General features: G+C 38.2%; 1 protein-coding gene across 3 annotated transcripts in view; it reads left to right on the forward strand.

Moving 5' to 3' along the window:
* opcml (opioid binding protein/cell adhesion molecule-like) overlaps nt 1-18,595 on the forward strand; it is a 508,488-nt gene that overhangs the window by 426,397 nt on the left and 63,496 nt on the right. The gene's annotated exons all lie outside the window — the stretch shown is intronic.

The following is an 18,595-nucleotide window of genomic DNA, read 5'->3' on the forward strand; positions in this document are numbered from 1 at the left end:
GACACATCCAGATCCTCGTCTCAAATTAGGCCCTTATAGTTGCTTGCTGCAGCTCAATCATCATTTTGGCACAACTGTGAAAGATGAGCTTAAAGAATGAAAAGGTCTTCAAAACCCACGTCTCCACCAATGTCACAAAATTGCCCATTTGGACAGTAGAAGGGAGTATCATACAAGGGACATTAACAGGTGAAAGAAAGTCTATAACATAGTGGAAGATGCTCTTTTATGATCTGGGGAGCTTCTTTTCTCAATGGAACAATGGAGCTTCAATGGAGTTGTGCAGAAACTATTGCTGGCTAAGTGAAGATGTTGTACTGGCATCCCTCTTGACTGAAGGTCCTCGTCTGTGCAGTGCGGAATAAATTGTTCAGCTGTCTGACAAAGGACCTCTCCCATGAGAATAGCATCCATCTTTTTGGTTCATCTTGCATGTTAAACTGATCTGAACCCCATTGAAAATGTTTGGGGATGGATGGTAAGAGAGGTTTACAAAAACAAACATCAGTTTCAGACCATGGAAGCTCCTCGAGAACCCATCTTCACCACATGCATAAACATTCTCACCAGTCTACAAGAAACCCTCACATCAAGCATGTTGGGAAATATTTTTGAACCAACAAGAAGGGTGTGGCCACTACTGAATTGTTTTTTGGTGCTTTTATTTTATTTAATTTTTTTGTCTCATATTCTTGAACTTTTGTTTTGCTGCTCGACACCCTTTGTGTTTAAATAGTTTTCAATAATGTGTCTACTGTTCTTAGATTGTCTCTTGTTCTTATTTCTTCTAAAGCTCAACTTACAAGCTGGTTATGATCCAGCTGAATAAAATAACTCACTAGTCATCCATTAGACTTTGAATGAATAAATGAATAAATGAACGATTTCTTAGTTTTGAAGCACTAAGATAAGACATGAAGAACATAAGAAAATCACAGGTTCACGAATGCTTTTAAACCTTGAAGTCTGTATTGCTATTTCAACAATCAAGTTGTTCTCTTCCTTACAGTTCTAATCACTTTAAAAACATAACGCAGACAGAAAACCTGTCAGTTCCATCCAGCAATCCTGAGTGCATTTTCATACTGAGAAGTTATTTCCAACAAGTACAGTCAGCTTTAGTGCTCTTAAAGTACTGAGAAGTTTAAAACAAAATGTTCAGGGATAGCACAGACTGGAGACCCACATTTGAAAGATAATGTTAGAGAAAACACAAGGATGAGCAAAAAGGCTGCTCCGTTAAAATAAAAAAACTGTTCTCTGTATGTTTCACCCTGTAACACACACACACACACTCACACACACACACACACACTAATATAAACACATGGACCCCAAAAATGAAAAGATAGTTTATTAATCATGTTTTTTTATCTGACTCTACAATTAGATGATTAACCAACATTTTCATCATCCGTTTTCCTGCTTCACAAAATACCCACAGCTTTTTTTGAGCGATGTCAAAGCCAGTTTATCCATTATCCATTTAGTATATCCATTATGAAGTAGGTATCATTGTCATGATCATCCAATATAAATTTTGCACCCATTGTATTTGTGTTCTTGCACAAACTGAAATTGTGATTATGATTTGATGTATACTTGCAGCTCTAATCTATTATATATATATATATATATATATATATAATCTAATCTATTATATATACATATATATATATATACATATATATATATATATATATATATATATATATATATATATATGTGTGCGTGTGTGTGTGTGTGTGTGTGATCTTACTGTTATGGGCTTTGGCCATCTTAGCTGGTTGTTATAAAGTGCTCTATAAAAATTCAATAAATTCAATAAATGAATTAATAAATTAAATCAGAGGGGAAAATAAAATATTATTTAAATAAAATTATTATATCAATAACCTGTTGGACAACTGCTTCTCAATTTCTTTTGTGTTAACTAATCATCACAGTGACTGATTGTGATTAGAGTGATGGACAACGGCTTAAAGTAGATATAAATTCACAATTTGACCGTCAGACGGCAGGGATGATGATGTCACATCCATGACTAGCCGTTCCGCTAACAAAGAAAATCTCTTATTTACCAACTCCTTTATGTCACCCACATACCTTAGAGCACCTATATTATAAATATCAATGTGTGTATGAGCGGTGTCCCGCTATGGCTGATTGTTGTGCGGACAGAGTAGGCTACGCTGTAAAGAGAGCAAAACTAATGCAGTAGAGCTTAAGATGTTTACCATTAGAGATGACAGAGACATAATTTTGCACATTCCTAAGGACTATGCAGAAATATTTTATGCAGGTTAGTGAGAAAAAGATTGGAAGACACAGCTGAAATGGTGCAAACTCACATTTAAACCACTCACTGAAATAAAGTTTGTTGTAACTTTAAAACACAATTCAAAGGCCTAGTGACCCAATTAGGTTTAGCGCCACAAACAAGGCAAAACATACCGTGTTTGGCTGCACGGTGGCGCAGTTGGTAGCACTATTGCCTTGCAGCAAGAAGTTCCTGGGTTCGATCCCTGGCCTGGGGTCTTTCTGCATGGAGTTTGCATGTTCTCCCTGTGCATGCGTGGGTTCTCACCAAGTACTCTGGCTTCCTCCCACAGTCCAAAGACATGCCTGTTAGGTTAATTGTTCTCTCTAAATTGCCTTTAGGTGTATGAGTGTGTGCATGGTTGTTTGTGTGTTGCCCTGCGATGGACTTGCGACCTGTCCAGGGTGTACCCTGCCTCTTGCCCATAGACTGCTAGAGATAGGCACCAGCTCCCCCACAACCCACTTTGGAGTAAGCGGTAGAAAATGACTGACTATTTAAATTGTTTTATCCTAAACAAATTTTTTCTGCCTAGACAGAAAAAGTTTGTTTTACCCGTTCTGACGAACAGTGGATCACATTCGATTGGCCTGTGGGTTAAGCAGGCCGTTGAACAGAGAAGTCACTGGGGCAAGCTTCTGCTCAGACTGGTGCATGCGGAGGCAGGGTGCGGTGTTGAGGTTTCCATGCTGTCTATTCAGGCAGGAGGAAAAAGCTCCTTTGTTGATGTAATTAAGGACACCGTCTCTTCTTGTGGATTCTGTGGCGTAGATTATTTTCTGCAGAAGTTGAGATAGGAAGGTTAAGACAGCTAGCCTTAATTCCAGCCATGATACAGTTGACCGTACTTGGATCCTTTTGGATCCAAGGTTTCTTTGAAGATGCAGTTTTTTACTCAGCCAGCAAGATCAAGAAATATCTACCCAATGCAACCTGTGGAGGCTACGGGTAAAGAGAAAGAGCCGCAGCTGTGGAAAGGTTTTTATACTTCTATGATATCATGGGGATTCCTGCAGGGAAACTCCTTCTTCCTGTGAGCTGTCATGGAAATGGTTGAATGCTGTGCACTTTGGGATTTAGAATTATTCTATTTAGTTCAGTCTTTGTTTCATGTTATAAGAAAAAAAATAGAACTAAATATCAGAATCCCTGTTATCTCTATAACCCATGATGCTTTGCATGGAACTTGTTCACAACAATTGTCTCTTCCTAAATGCAAACAAACTACACAGCAAATAAATAACAATGTCCTGCACTAATCAGTTATTACCAATCAAAAAATATAACATTACCCGTTATTTCTAAAACCTAAAATTGACCATTATCTGCTCTCAGCAATGCTGTGAATGCTCATCCAATAGTCTGTGAATCCGTAGAACTTACAAGTCGTCACGTCTGGAGACGTTCGAGCTTCTGTGTGTGTGTGTGTGATTATCAAAGCAGACAAAAAAAGAAATTAAACTAAACTGCAAGGTAAAGTTCCTTCAAAAATACTTGTGCTTCCTAACTATGGTTATATGCCAAACCAAACTGCGTTACTGTTATGGTTATCTGACCCAAAGTGGCAGACACAATCACTCCCATAGCAACATCACCAGGAATAAAATGGAAAGAAAATAATTTTCAACCAAAATCAGTGCATTAAAAAGAGACAAACAATTAACCGTTCATTATCTTTATACATATTGCACTGTACATATTTTTATTTCCATATTCTATTTATTTTCTCTATATTGTTGTTACTGTCTTAATTTCTATGGAAAAGTTGGGATTTTCATCAAACAAATGTGTGTAGTTAAAAGTTAAGGACAACTGAACCAACAACATACACCTCCAGAATTTACTTCACAGGAATATCCATTTACATGCCAAATGCTCTTTCCTTCCAAAAAACAGTTTAAACATGTACCTTTTTGTACGCATTTGCAGCTAAAATGACTGAAGCCAGATTTGAATCTACTGACTCATTTTCTTCTATATTTTAGGTAGTTGAAGCAGCACAACCTGTGGCCTGACAAACCAGCTCCAATCAAATTAGAACCTGGCTGGTGGCCACAGCTGTTTTGGTGTTTTCTTGGCACATCACAGCCCAAAGAAATGCTAGGAAGCTCTGTGTGTGTGTTTTCATCTGCATGCATATTTGTGTGTTCTGTGCTCTAATTGTGTCAGTACTGCAGTTCACACTGAGCATTGAACAGTGTGAGTCATGTGCTGCTTCTCTATAGGATTAGATGTTCAGCCTGCAGAATGACAGGAATGCTTACAGCCTAGCTGTTTATGACTCCCTCCACAATATCTCCAGCCAGTAGAATCTTTTTCACAAAGCCCAGTGGATCACCACAATGTTTCTGTTCCACCATTAGCTTTCTCCATTTTCTCTGTAAACTCTGAATGAGATGTTTTTGTTTTATCACTTGAAAGTATTATTCTACCATCCAAATGCAGACAGCTTTATGTGTTGCCTTTAGGTGTGTTTTTGTTTTTGTGCGGAAAAGATAATGGATTATCTTACTTGACATTTCTCTGACTTGCATCAATGAAAAGACAGACTATGTGGGGAAAGGTTTGCTTTTCCTGTTTGTTACCAACAATGATGGACTGTTCCCTCTAAGGGGAGCATGCATGGCTGTTAGATCAGCTCTAAAGCATGCAACCTTTTCTCTGAGTAAAACTGCACTCTGTGAGGGTCTCAGATCTGCAGTGTAGCTGCTCTGTCATGTTATGGTTGTTTTTTTTGGTCTACCAATTAAAACAATGTTACACTAAACGTTTGTCAGTAACAAACAACAACTGTACCACTGCATCTGTTTGATTCAGAGGTATACCATAATGTTCACCATCAAAATTAACATGTAACATTAGAAAACAGCCTAGAAACGGCCACAAAAATAAAAGAAAATAAATTGGTGTTGCTTATTTTAAGGCTAACGCCTTTGAAGGGTTAGGTAAACTGAGAAGCCATCATATTCTCCAAGATCGTAAATATTATTCCTGTGCCAATTACACCACTAACTGTAGAGAAACTCTTGAGCCACAATAATTTGTACTAATAAATCCTTCAATAGATGCTGTGACCAATATGAGACTTGTGTGGAGAGCAACAGATCGACCAGTGAATCAATGAATCAATGTAGCTTCATTGGCCCATGCTTAATATACTGTATGTACCAAGTCAACTTAAGTCACCCCTTTATTTCATGCAGTTCAATACTTAGTCTCTACTTGAGCAAGAAGGGGACCTCATAAATTATTCAGCAGCATCCACTGATTCCAGCAGCAGGTCAGTAGAAGGATTAAAAGGTATTATGGTTGGAAAAATCTGTTTATTTTGGGATGATGCAGTTCAGATCCTTCATTCTATTAAGATACTGCTCAGCAGATGTATGATGGATATCTCTATCAAAGCCCACTATTTGTCACATCCTAGAGGTGTCTGACTACAGCAATTTGGATTAATGTACTCTAAATATCTTTCAGTTCAGTGTATTAGAAAGGCTTATATACAATGCTGATCAGAAATTTACATACCATCATTAAAGCAAGGAAGTCATGTTCATTTGGCAGTTTTAAGGATGTATTTTAACTGTTCTTTTTCGGATTAAAAAATGGTGGAATAATTATACAACCCACATCTCTAATAATTTTATTGAGTCCATTTTCTAAATACTAAATGCTCAATTCATTTGTCACTTTTCCAGTCATACCAACCACACAAAGCGCTTTACACTAGAGCCACATTCATCCGATCCCACTAACAAACACACACATTCATGCACAAACACACACATTCATGCACAAATACGCACATCATTAGGCAAATTGAGGTGAAGTGCATTGCCCAGGGGCACATCAACATGTGGCAGGAGGAGGCTGAAATCAAAGTTTCTGATTTTTTCTTGACAAAACAAACTTCCTTTTTAAACTTTTATAGTATTAAAAGCTTACTTAATTTTGGTTTCTATTTCAGTTATATGTTTAAATGAATAAATTGTATTATTCACATACAATGGAATTTTAACAATATTAACCATGTCTAGTAATTATATTCATTATTCGCAGCATATTATCAGCTCAAGTACAGCATATTTTGGATAGTATGTATCTTTCCTAAATTGCTTTCTGTGTGAATAGTGAGTGATATCATATTATCAGTGTATGAATTATCAACATTGAGAACATTATCAGCATTATTTCAAAATCAATAGCAGCTAACATTTATTCCCAGTTGAAAGACCACAGACCTTATTTGTTTCACAAGAAAGAAAATATTTATTTGTCAAACAATAAAAAAACAACTGTGAATTAACATTTTTTTAATTAACAGTTATATGACCAATAGTTTTCCATGATGAGGATAATGCATGTTCACTTATTTTTCAGACTTCAGTGGATTCTCATACGTCACATTTGTGTACTGTATCATGCTGAAGGAAACTGCAGCTAACAAGCAGTACAGATGGAGAAGAGAGAGACAGCAGGCCCAGCTCTGCTTAAAGCAATTACAAGATGATGTATTCAATCGTGTTTTGTATATTTTAGAAATAAACCTTACCTCTAGTTCTATATATTGTAAAACAAACTTAGTTTTTAGTTTAAAAATATTTTCTTTTAAGTTTCCTGATTGTTGTCCTTAAACATAAATTATTTGTTTGTTGATGTTTTCAAATTTTTGGAAGTTTTTTGTTTCAGGTTTCTGATTTTAAACATCTGGACTATTTGTAAACATTCGCTATAAGAATAAACCCTGTAGTAAAATAACAACATATAATAAATAACTCTTTATAAAATCAATTTAAGGACTGTGAGGTCTGAAACAGCAGTAGCTTTATACAATAAAACACTTTGTAAAGGGATTTAAAAAAAAAAGATATTAAGGCATATACATTTATTTATTTTTTTTGGTTGTTCTAGCCGCTGTTCTTTTGTTAAACCTTGGCCAAATAAAAATACAAATTTCATTCTACAGATGGAAACAGAATAGAAATGAGGACTTACTGTAAAAGGGTATTAAGGTGGGCAGAGGTAAAGACAATGAAGCAAAGATACATCTTTAATCTTCAATGGCACTGGACTGTTGACCTCTAACTTTTCAAGTCTTGCAACGGTTATTTTAAAAAAGAAGATAAAAGCGGTCACCACAACAACCCAACTTGTTTGCTTTTTTTTTCTTGTTACTCAAAAATGAGCTAGGATGTAGATGTATATTCACATATACACAGATACAACCAAAAGTGTAAATAAGAGGCTGGGTATTGCAATTTATGTCCCAGAATTCCATATCAAAGTAAATAAAAGAATAAATGATGAGCTGTCAGTATACAATGGAGAAATGCTAGCAATATTGCCAGAATTGCAATGGGTAGAGGAAATGAGATCATTGGTCCTCCATACCACTGAGTGCATATGTTCAGACTCAAGTTGATCATTAACCAGTAAACAAAATAGTTTCTCAGATAGTAGATTAGACATTCTAATAGAAATACAAGTATTATACTGAACTCAAATGATCGGTGTTACTGTTAACGTTTCTATGGGCATCAGAACATGTAGGAATTCAAGAAAATGAAATAGCAGATAAGGTTTCAAAGAGTTCATCAAAAAATAAATCCATTGATATGATGGTTAACTTAAGTAAGACAGAACCTAAAAGTATGATTAAACAGAGAATAAAGAAAGGGTGATAAAAGTAATGGGAAGAAGAGAGGAAAGCAAGATGGTTTTATAGAATTCAACAGAAAGTTGGAGAAATGAGAAATGAAGAAAGGAACAGGAAAGAGGAAGCAATTATTTTAACACTTAGATAATGAATTAAATGATACAGTATTCTGGTTAGAAACACATATTTAATCTAGATGTGACTACTGTGGACAAGTGTTGCAAATATTTATTAAAATATCTAATACTGACAGACTTAATTAGAAGAATATAGTTAATATGTTACATACATTCTTTCTTTTAAAAATACTTAATACACTTGCCATTCTGACCCACGCTTCCTACCAGCTGGTGGTGGTAATGCACCAAATAACGGTTTGCTAGCCGCCAATAAACCCAAGAAAAAGAAGAAGCATGCGGATTGGCTGTCCACCAATTTGAGCTAGGACATGGATTGGGTCGTAGGGCTTCGGCTTGATTCGCTGACCTCCAAATTGAGCTAAGGTATAGATTTCGTAGTCCATTGTGAGGCGGTAAACGAGATTGGATGAAGCGCTCAAAGTGAGAATTAAGGGGAGCAAAGTCCATTGGAGGAGAGATGCAGACTTACGTGAGTGAGGTACAAGGTGAGTGCTGGGTTTGGTAGTCTGCTGGGAGATCAGAGAGAGCCTGTCTGAAGACATGAAAGACCACATCTGTCTGAAGACACAACATAAAAATGCAACAAAAAAACAAACAAAAAAAACAATACAATATTAGAAACATAAAAGACAGGTTAAATTCAGTGATCTCATTTTTGTAATGCCACCAGCTCAGCTCAGCTTCTCTTGCACCTAAATCTTTCCAGCCTTTATTTTTCCCAAGCAATCTCCACAATGAAAACAGCCATGGTTTTGGAGAATGAGGAGTTATTTGCTCTGGCTGTGATTTACATAAATTCTTGGTAATTGTAAGAGCAGATCTGCCGTGCATCTAGCTTTAGAATTAGAAGCATGTGCTACTTAGGGTTGCAAACATCTGGCATCCTCAAATATATTTGTGTTTCTGCCTCTGATTGTATGACAGTTAGATGTTATTGGTTTGTACGTAGCTAAATTTGAAAATGAATCTGACAGTTTTGAATTAATTTATATTTGGACTGTGTAAGAATGAATTGCTTTTTATGTGAATTGAGATGAATTGGATCTGTTTTAAAACCATCTTGGGATGACATTTGTGGTGAGCTTTGCAGTATTTCTTGGCATATCAGTATGCCATAGCTAAAGGTGGAAGAACCCACTCTTCACAAAGGTTATGCTACATATTATGTCACAGCTTAGGACCGACAGATTGTGGCAGTTTGCAGAAAATGGCTGGGGTTTTCACATAATTAGATGCTTTTGTGCAATAGACTACTGTAATTCTGCATTACAGCCAATACAATTCTGTGGAACTGGCACACTAAATCCTGTTTGCAATATAATGGCAGATTAATGTCACATAGCTCTCTCCTCCTTTGTCGAGTCTGGAATGCAAGTAATAGCAATGTTTAATTGGGGCAGAAGACATTTATTAATCAATATAATAAATCAATGTAATCAATTATGAATGAAATCAATTATATAAAATGATTACAAAGCTTAATTTATTTTTTACAATTCTTTATTTAAAGTTTCAGGTTTTAATACTTGACATTAAATAGTGATGCACAAAGCTCACAAGATATCTGAAGAACATTTTTGAGCAACTGGCACTGCAGAGAGACAGAGTGACAGAGAGTGCTCCTCTCAATTTGGGATTATTCTCTGACACAGTTTCACTTATGGTGTTACACCGCAGAAATGAAAAGCACACTTTTTTAATAATGCCGCCTCCCAATAAGAAAAACACTAAACCACTGGTGATGCAGTTATCACATGGAGTAGAGCAAGAATGTATGCTGGTGCTCAGAAAGAATACAAATATCTATAACAAGCACAAAGCAGGTAAAGGATGTAAATTGCATGCTATTTCACAAATTCCTTCTAAAGTATTTCTCAATGAGTCAATGTTCCTGACAATTTCAAAAGTAGTCTTTTCTTACCAGTCACTATTATTAGTGGTTTGTCTGCATTGCTTGTTTGATCTCAAGGGCCGCCAAATGTTTCAAGTGTGGGAGAACAGTAGCAGACAATTTACTGGGTTTTTATCTGACAGACCTTGACATAAGAGTGCATAAATGTGAAATGGAAGGGAAATGATACATGGTTTAATTAATAAATCTTTTTGCAAATAAAAATCTGAAAAGAGTGGCCTGCATTTGCCTCCAGTCCCCCTGAGCCCTTACTTAGAACCACCTTTTGCTACAATTACAGCTGCAAGTCTTGATCGTGCTTCTTAAAACCATTTAAAAGACAAGCCATGACATTCTGGACTAATTACAGACAATGAACAGAAGACTTTGAAACACCATAATATAAGAAATTGAAGTAGTCCAGATGGAAGGTAATAAAGCATACATGACTTTCTCCAAGTCCTTTGATGGTTTAAAGCTAATAAAAACTGGTTTTAAGAGCAGCAGCACTTATCTGTTTGTCAGTTTTAAAAGATCCGTCAAAAAACTGATTTTTTTTTCCCAGTATAGTTGTTAAAAAGGGGAATTTGCACTGCTTTTTAGGTTTTTCCATTAGTAACAGTCCCATGAAACAATTACTATTTTTAGTGCCTGGTTGGATGCAAGTGGTATAGAAAATGCGACTTCAGAAGACTATTGGTCACTGATTGGGTAGGGGGTAGTGTCACTAGTCACAGCATTGTTTAATACCTAATATCTTGAACCATTAAATCGATGTATGCTGGGCTTATTGTGTATATGATCACTCTACCAAGCTAGCATTAAGTACCATTAGCTTTCCCTTACACATATTCTAGCTTGTACCCATTGGATCTATATTGCTCCATGGCCTTCCTCTCTCTCCTGTACTTATCCAAAGTGCTGCATCTTGCTGCCTGCAGCCTTTTCTTGCTCTCTATTTTCAGTCTGAGTCCAACAAAAGATATCGAATGAGCAGCAGTCGAGGCTGGTTTGTGTTTGTGTCTTTACAAATAACATCAAGGTACTTTTTAGGACTGTGGGGATGCCTTGCTATTGAAACTGATTCCTGACAAAGTCCTACACCATTTCTCTTTCCATCCACACCATGGTAAAACAACTTGAACCCTGCTCCTAAACCTATAGCCTTGCTACCTTTCCACCTGGTCTTCTGAATACATAGTATGTCCACCTTCCTCCTTTGTATCATGTCAGCCAACTCTTTAGCTGTTCCTGTCACAGTGCCAATATCCAAAGTACCTACTCTCTGTCCTAGACTCCTGTCTTTCCTCTTTTCTCTCTGGCTGCAGACACATCTTCTTCCTGTTTCTCTTCTTCTTTGCTGACCAGCGGTAGCCCACTTTCCACTGGTAACCTGTTGGTCACCAGCACCAATAGTGGTCATTGTTAACCCCCAACCAATCTAGTATAGAGATCATGTTCCTCTTCCGTGCTAGGCTATCTTACTGCCAGAGGCTTGTGTGGGCTCCTGGCTGCCAATTGATTGGGCTCAGAGCTTTGCTGCACTGGGGGACATGGCAGCAGTGTCTCTTTGGCTTGATGGCCTCTGCTTCTGTGACACGCTGCAGACCTACCCCAGTTTTAGGTCCATGACTGTTCTTTGGGGGTTCTGAGTGTCTGTAGACTGGGGCTGCTGTGGACTTCAAGAGCCAGGCCTGACAACACTTTACTGCTCTTCTGTAAATGTAGTTTGTATTAAAAAAGATAATATTGGTAAGGAATAAATTTGGACACCCCCTAATTTATTCCTACTTAAAATTGTTAAAATTACACACAGGTGTATTGCATACAATCCACATGATTAACAATTTTACTCAATCTCAGTTTGCTCTGTTTAAAACTTAAGACATTTATTTGGTACGGTACTTACTGTTGTAGAGTGAACAGGTTAACACAAAATAACTGCCTGATGCCTTCAGAAGGAAGACTGTAGCAATTTATGATTTTGGTTAGAAATTTAAAGAGGTCTCAAAAGAATTTGAAATCAACAATTCCACTCTATGAGTGGATGACATTTAAAACAACAGCTGCCAACATGACTAGGTCTGGTCTTCCCAACAGGTTCAAGGTGAAAGAAGACGGGAAGATTAAAAGAAGTCTCCAAAAACCCTAAAATGTCATTACTGAACCTACAGGCTCTTGCGCCAGTTGATATGAAACTCTGTGCCTGTATAATGAAAAAGAGACAGCTCACGTTTAACAGTCATTAAAGGTGTGCAAGGCGGAAACCTTTGTTCTTTAAGAAAAACGAGAAAGTTTGCCATATGGAATGTGAGCAAAGACCTGGGCTTTTGGAAAAGCGTTCAGATAAAAACAACACAGAAATAATTTGGCACCAGAACAGAGGACATGTTTGGCATAAAAAAATAAAGCATTCCAGGAAAAGAAACACACACAAGTTGTGAAGCATATTAGCATAAGGGTGTCCTAACTTTTTCCTTTTGTTAATCCCTTTTATTTAACGAGTTAAACACAGTTGTTTCTGGTTTTTACTTGTATTCAAATTACATTCTTTCACAGAAACAAAAAATAATTAGACATAAAAATGTGAACATATCTTTTGGAACAACTAAATATTTTATGTGGTGTCCTAATAGTTTTGCTGAATTTTGTTGTTGATTTAAATCTTTTAGTTTGCAACTTTGGTCTCCCATTAAAAAGAAGAGTTAAGCATGCCCGGGAGGTCGTCCCGAGGCGGCACACAGTAAAGAAGGATGGCCAAGAGGTTGTCCCGAGGAGGCACAGAGTTCAGGAGGACAGCCAGGAGGAAGCCCTGAAGATCTGAGGCACTGGAACCTTGGAGGTCAACGGCTGCAGAAAAAGGGGTCTGAAGATCAGAGGCACAGGAACCTTGGAGGTCAGCGGCGGCAGATCTGGAGGCCAGCAGTAGAGAAACAGGAATCTTGGAGGCCAGCGGCAGAGATGCAGGAACCTTGGAGGCTGGCAAGGGAATGAGAAGAAGTCATGAAGACACTTGTCAGGAGGCCAGCCAGGACACGTAGGGAACCTTGTCAGGAGATCAGCCACAGAGCATGGGGAACCAATGGGGAATCTTCTCTCCAGCTCAGCCTCTCTGAAGGCGTAGCTGGAAATCTGAGACAATGGTGGAGGTCTAGAGACCACAATGGAGCTCTGGAGATCTGAGACCATGATGGAGGTCTGAAGACTTGAGACCCTGATGAAGCTCTGAAAAGTGATTTGCAGAACTTCATCAGGGTCTCAAGTCTTCAGATCTCCATCATGGTCTCAGATCTCCAGAGCTCCATTGTGGTCTGGAGACCACAGTGAAGCTCTGGAGATCTGAGACCATGATGGAGGTCTGAAGACTTGAGACCCTGATGAAGCTCTGAAAAGTGATTTGCAGAGCTCTGGAGCTCAAGAATGCTGGTCCACTGGACGCAGGAGCCCACTGTGGAACTCTGCAGACTTGGTCAGAACACAGTGGAACCCTCTGAGGAGCCCTGGAGAATGGCCGTGGGACCCTTGGGGGAAACCTGGAGAACAGCATGGAAGCCTGGAAAACCTGAAGACATAGACGGAGGTAGGTCTACATGGACATCAATGAACGCAGGAACAGGAACACGTGGCGGGACCACATGGACACCCTTGTCTGAGAATTCAGGCACAGGATCGTGGGGTTGTTCATCCTCAAACACCTCTGAAGCAGGAATGTGAGGTGGTTTGTCTTTGAATCTCTCTGGAGCAGGAGCTGCTGCTGTATCTTGTGGACAGCCAGATAGAAGCAGGTTGAGACATAGAGTGTGCTCAGTTGCACTCTGGAGGTGTAGAGTGTGTTCTGGTGTTTGGGAGCAGTGATGAACAGGCTCAGGGACCCTGAGGTGGCATGGAACAAGTTCAGAGACCTTGAGGCCGCGTTAAGCAGTGGAAGCATCGGCCAGATCTCCAGAAGAAGGAGTTGAGGCATACTGGCCACTGAGTCTAAAATGTCTGGGTGGTGTTCCTCTGAGTGACATCCCAGTGCCTGGAGATGTAGTGCACCTGATTGGTGCACTGGCGCATGGGAATGGGGTTCACCCAACCGGTGCACCAATGTATGCGGTGACCTTTGTGAAAGAAATGTGAGGCATCGAACCCGGCGAACTCTGAACTCTGGCGACTTCACGCTTTCTCTGTGCCCAGCTAGACATCTACTCTGAGGTGGCAGGGATCCTACACCATGTCCTAGGACCGATGCGTACTCTTCTCTGCCTGGCGTCGAAGGTTCTCAAACAGAGTCATCATCTCCACACCCACAGCCTGGTTTTTCTGATTGTCAGGTTGTATTCTCATGGTTTGTGGTGGTGAAGGAGCCAAGCGTCAAAAGGAAATTGCAGATGTACAGTGGGTGGAAAACTTTAAATAAAAAAACACACGACAACAAAGGAAGCACAGGAATCCAGGGATTGACAACAGCAACGATAACAAGGACCACAACAGTGATTCCAACTGGTGACCCAGAAACAAACAGACAGAAAACAGGAACTTAAATACAACTGAGTTAAAAGGAACAACATGGAAAACAGGTGGGTGCAATTAACAGAAACACAAACAGATCCATATCATGACATTTCTACTAACTTGTTGGATGTCTTTGTCCTGTTTGCTTCACAAACATTTGAGAAACTTTCAGGTGTAGGTCAGTGAACTGGAAGGGAATGTGGACCTTTGTGTAATACCTTCTACATATGTGGGAAACATTCTATTTCTTACATTTTTACAAATCATATATTACGTTGTACATTTTAAGTTTAACCTGAGCTGCCAAGAGTCACCTGAAATATTAATGTGTTATCTTGTTCCATTTCACTTCCACATGTCGCAAAAACATTATAATACACACAGCTTAGGATAATAACTGGTTTTAAATAGGGCTCTGGGTTACACAAATGGACAGTCACACATTCTCTATGACATTTCTGTATCGACTTGTCTTTTAATAAAGAGGATACATCCTACCCTGAAGCATAATTATGCCACTGACAAACATTTCTGTCAGATGTTTTTTTTTTTTTGCACAAATATTTGCCTTCTTATGACCAATGGCATCAATACAAGGCAGGGGTATGATAAAAGGAACTGTGAACATTTTTAGGTAGTAAATATACAGTATGCAATGCCTTCCAGTGCAGTAAATTCGCTAGTTTAAAAATGACAAAATCTTGACTAGGACTTTTATTCAGATTTGCATCCCAAAATGAGCTTTATAGCTATAACGATTGATAATCTTCTAATTTAATTTCAGGTGATAATGGCTGGTTTATAAACTTTTGCATTACATCACATGTTTTACATCTACATAACTGCACATATGAATGAAATATTAATCATAAAAACAGAACAATAATTTTTGAAGATCATTATTATTAACAAGATAATCTGTGATATTTCAAATGTTGTTGATGTCTCTCGGAGGCTGCATCCGTTACTGGGCACTCTGCGGTGATACATTCTGCAGGACGTTTTTGTAGCCCACAAGTTTGTGCAAGCACCTACCTAAAATGTCAAAGCTTAATTGCCCTCCATTCAGGTACATAAACTTTCCATGTTTCACTGCGTTCTGTGTCCATCTCCTCGTCGCTCATCTAGCATGCAGGCACCCGTTTGAGGTATCGGTACTCCACATCAGTCAAAGTGGAGCAATCAGGACACATTTGGGAGTATTAGAACATAGGTTGTCTTGGACTGCTTACCTTCACATGTAGACGGACTGCTAGGGTCCAGCGGAAGTGCAGGACATCGTTTCCGGTTTCCCGATTTCACTTCTCATAACTTCTATGAAAACCATTCACATACATGTAAATAACAGAATCTTGTTTGTTTTACATCTTTGATTATTTAAACCATGTTAGTATGTATTAACTAATTAGATTTAATACATTTTAGAATTGATTAAATTATGTAGTTTAGTGATTCTCAACTGGGGGTACTCGTACTCCTAGTGTTACGTGAACACCTTGCGTGAAAACATTTAATATTTTATTTCCAAGATGAGGGGTAAAGATCATCAGTTGGTAGGGATAATTATTGGATGTGTGATGCTTTATTAGGGCCAGGTGCAAAATACACCAAGCTTTTATCAACCAAAACAGCAAAAAGGGCACAATAAAACAACTACAGGTGTGAAAGACTAGAGCAGAGGTGTCATTGCTGTTCACTTGGACGGCACTCCTACTGGGAGAGAGAGAAAATGAACAGCTGTTTCCACTCTGCCGATCTATCAAAGCTTATCGAGGACAAGCAATCTCAGGTGTCTCATTGGAGCTCAGTTAAATGATGAAAACAAAGTAAAACTGATATAGTGAGCCTGAACATTATTTCTGTTGCTGATTTTTTAGGTTTAAATGTTTGTCTATAAGGGTCTTATTCAAAAGATTTTGCATTTGTTTAGATTACTTATTCACTTTCACGGACACAGATTAATTTGAGCTGAAAAGAATAAAATGCCTAAGAACTATATGTTCAAGTTAAAGAGATTAAAAAAAATGATTTTCATTTAATAATATTTTTATATCAGATGTTTAGTCTTAACTTGTTGAACAACAATATTGGAAAATTATGTTTCATTAAAATTAGAGTCAGATACTCCAAAGTGATATTCTGATTCTTCTCATTTCTAAAGGAGTCCCTCCAGACTCTACTGAAAGAGCATTAATGGAAGTGGTTTTAGTTGCTCCAGTACATACTTGTAATGCCCTGTATTGTAATTTAACTGCTAATTGCAATGTTGATTTTGCTGCTGCTCCATATACCATACATCCATAGACTAATGCTGATCTCATAAGATCCCTGTACATTTTCAATAGCAACTACTTATCAGCCCCCCAATCACTCCCAGCCATGGCTTTCATGAGGTTTATTACTTTCTTGCATTTTGTTTCTGCTTCATATGCGTTTTCCATGTGTACGAACTATCTAGCCATAATCCTAGATATTTGAATTATGTTACACGTTTTAAAGGCTCATTATATAATGTTATTTTTCCTATATCAATCTTTCTTTAATTTGTGAAAATCATGTAGCAGGATTTACTGACCATTTTTCTATTTAATTAAATGCTCTCTTTATGTTTCCTACTACATGTGAGACATTCCTTCCCCTCATACATATGGCCCCATCATCTGCATATAATGCTGATTTAATGCATTAATCTAGATTTGTACTTCCTGTCGTCCCAAAACCTCGCATTATTTAGCGTGATCTAAACTCGGAAGTGGAGGCTTGGTGCTTTGCTGACATAAAATGTTTTTATATTCCAAAAGTAACGTTTGTTAAAAGTACAAAACATATTCACCTAACTTTACAATAGAGGCAAGCATAATTATGTATGAATTTAACAACTCACCCATCTTTGGACAGGAAGTCAGAGCTCTCAAATGTAATGAAAAGTTCAGAGTGAGATTATGTCTGCTGGTGTTGGAGGAACTATAAATTATTGACATTTTGGCTGCAGCGGCCCCTCTACCTCACTCCGTGCTCCCAACAGTTTTATTAAGGAAAATGTCTAATTTTACATCCCCCTTGCTAAAAATAACCAGAAATAGAAATAATGATAGCTGGTTATCTAATGAAGAACATATTTAGCCAAATACATAAATGAAACTTATGTATTTGACCCAAAACGCAGAAGCTTTTGAAATTAATGTGGCTTCAGTGTAGGGCTGAGCAATAAAACAATAAAGATATATATCGTGAAATAACTTTTCCTTGATATAAATATGAAACATGGTCAATAGACTTTCCGATTGATGGCGTTCATCCAGGTTTTCATAGATAATACGAATGGCCAATTATAATAAGAATTGCTCCGCGCTGGACCAATCATGTGGCTGGAATACAGAGACGCAAAGTTACGTTGACGCAGCCAGACGCGCTGTCCGCTAATGTTTGTCCAGCTGTAGTATCTTACTTTAGGTAACAGGTAGGACTGACATCCCTGAAAAAAATCAGAAGAAAAATTGTGCCTCGAAAGAGGAAAAGACAAAAGACACAGCAAACAACATCATTGACAAGAAGGGTCGAGCAGTCATTTGGCTATTTTGGCTATTTAAAGTACGTGCACTGCAAATTACATTGAGCGCATGTTCCGACAAAGTTAGGGCATACCACCAATCTGTTTTACCCCCTGAACCAGTGCCATACTGGAGCACGCAGAGTGTGAAACATTACAATCCCAGACAGGAGCGAGTTCTAAGCCCCGCCTCCTCTCCTTCTCTCAGAAAACAACGACTGTACACTGGCAACAACTAATCATAGAGTCGGCTTTCTTATGCCTTATTATAAAAAAATTAAAGCCACAGAGAAATCACAAATGCGGGAGTTTACACTGAAGGCATCAAAACTATGAATTAACACATGTGGAATTATGTACTGAACAAAAAAGTGTGAAACAACTGAAAATATGTCTTATATTCTAGGTTCTTCAAAGTAGCCACCTTTTGCTTTGATTACTGCTCCGCACACTCTTGGCATTCTGTTGATGAGCTTCAAGAGGTAGTCACCTGAAATGGTTTTCACTTCACAGGTGTGCCCTGTCAGGTTTAATAAGTGGG

This window comes from Girardinichthys multiradiatus, chromosome 11 (genome assembly GCF_021462225.1).
Source record: "Girardinichthys multiradiatus isolate DD_20200921_A chromosome 11, DD_fGirMul_XY1, whole genome shotgun sequence".
Taxonomy (NCBI): Eukaryota; Metazoa; Chordata; class Actinopteri; order Cyprinodontiformes; family Goodeidae; genus Girardinichthys; species Girardinichthys multiradiatus.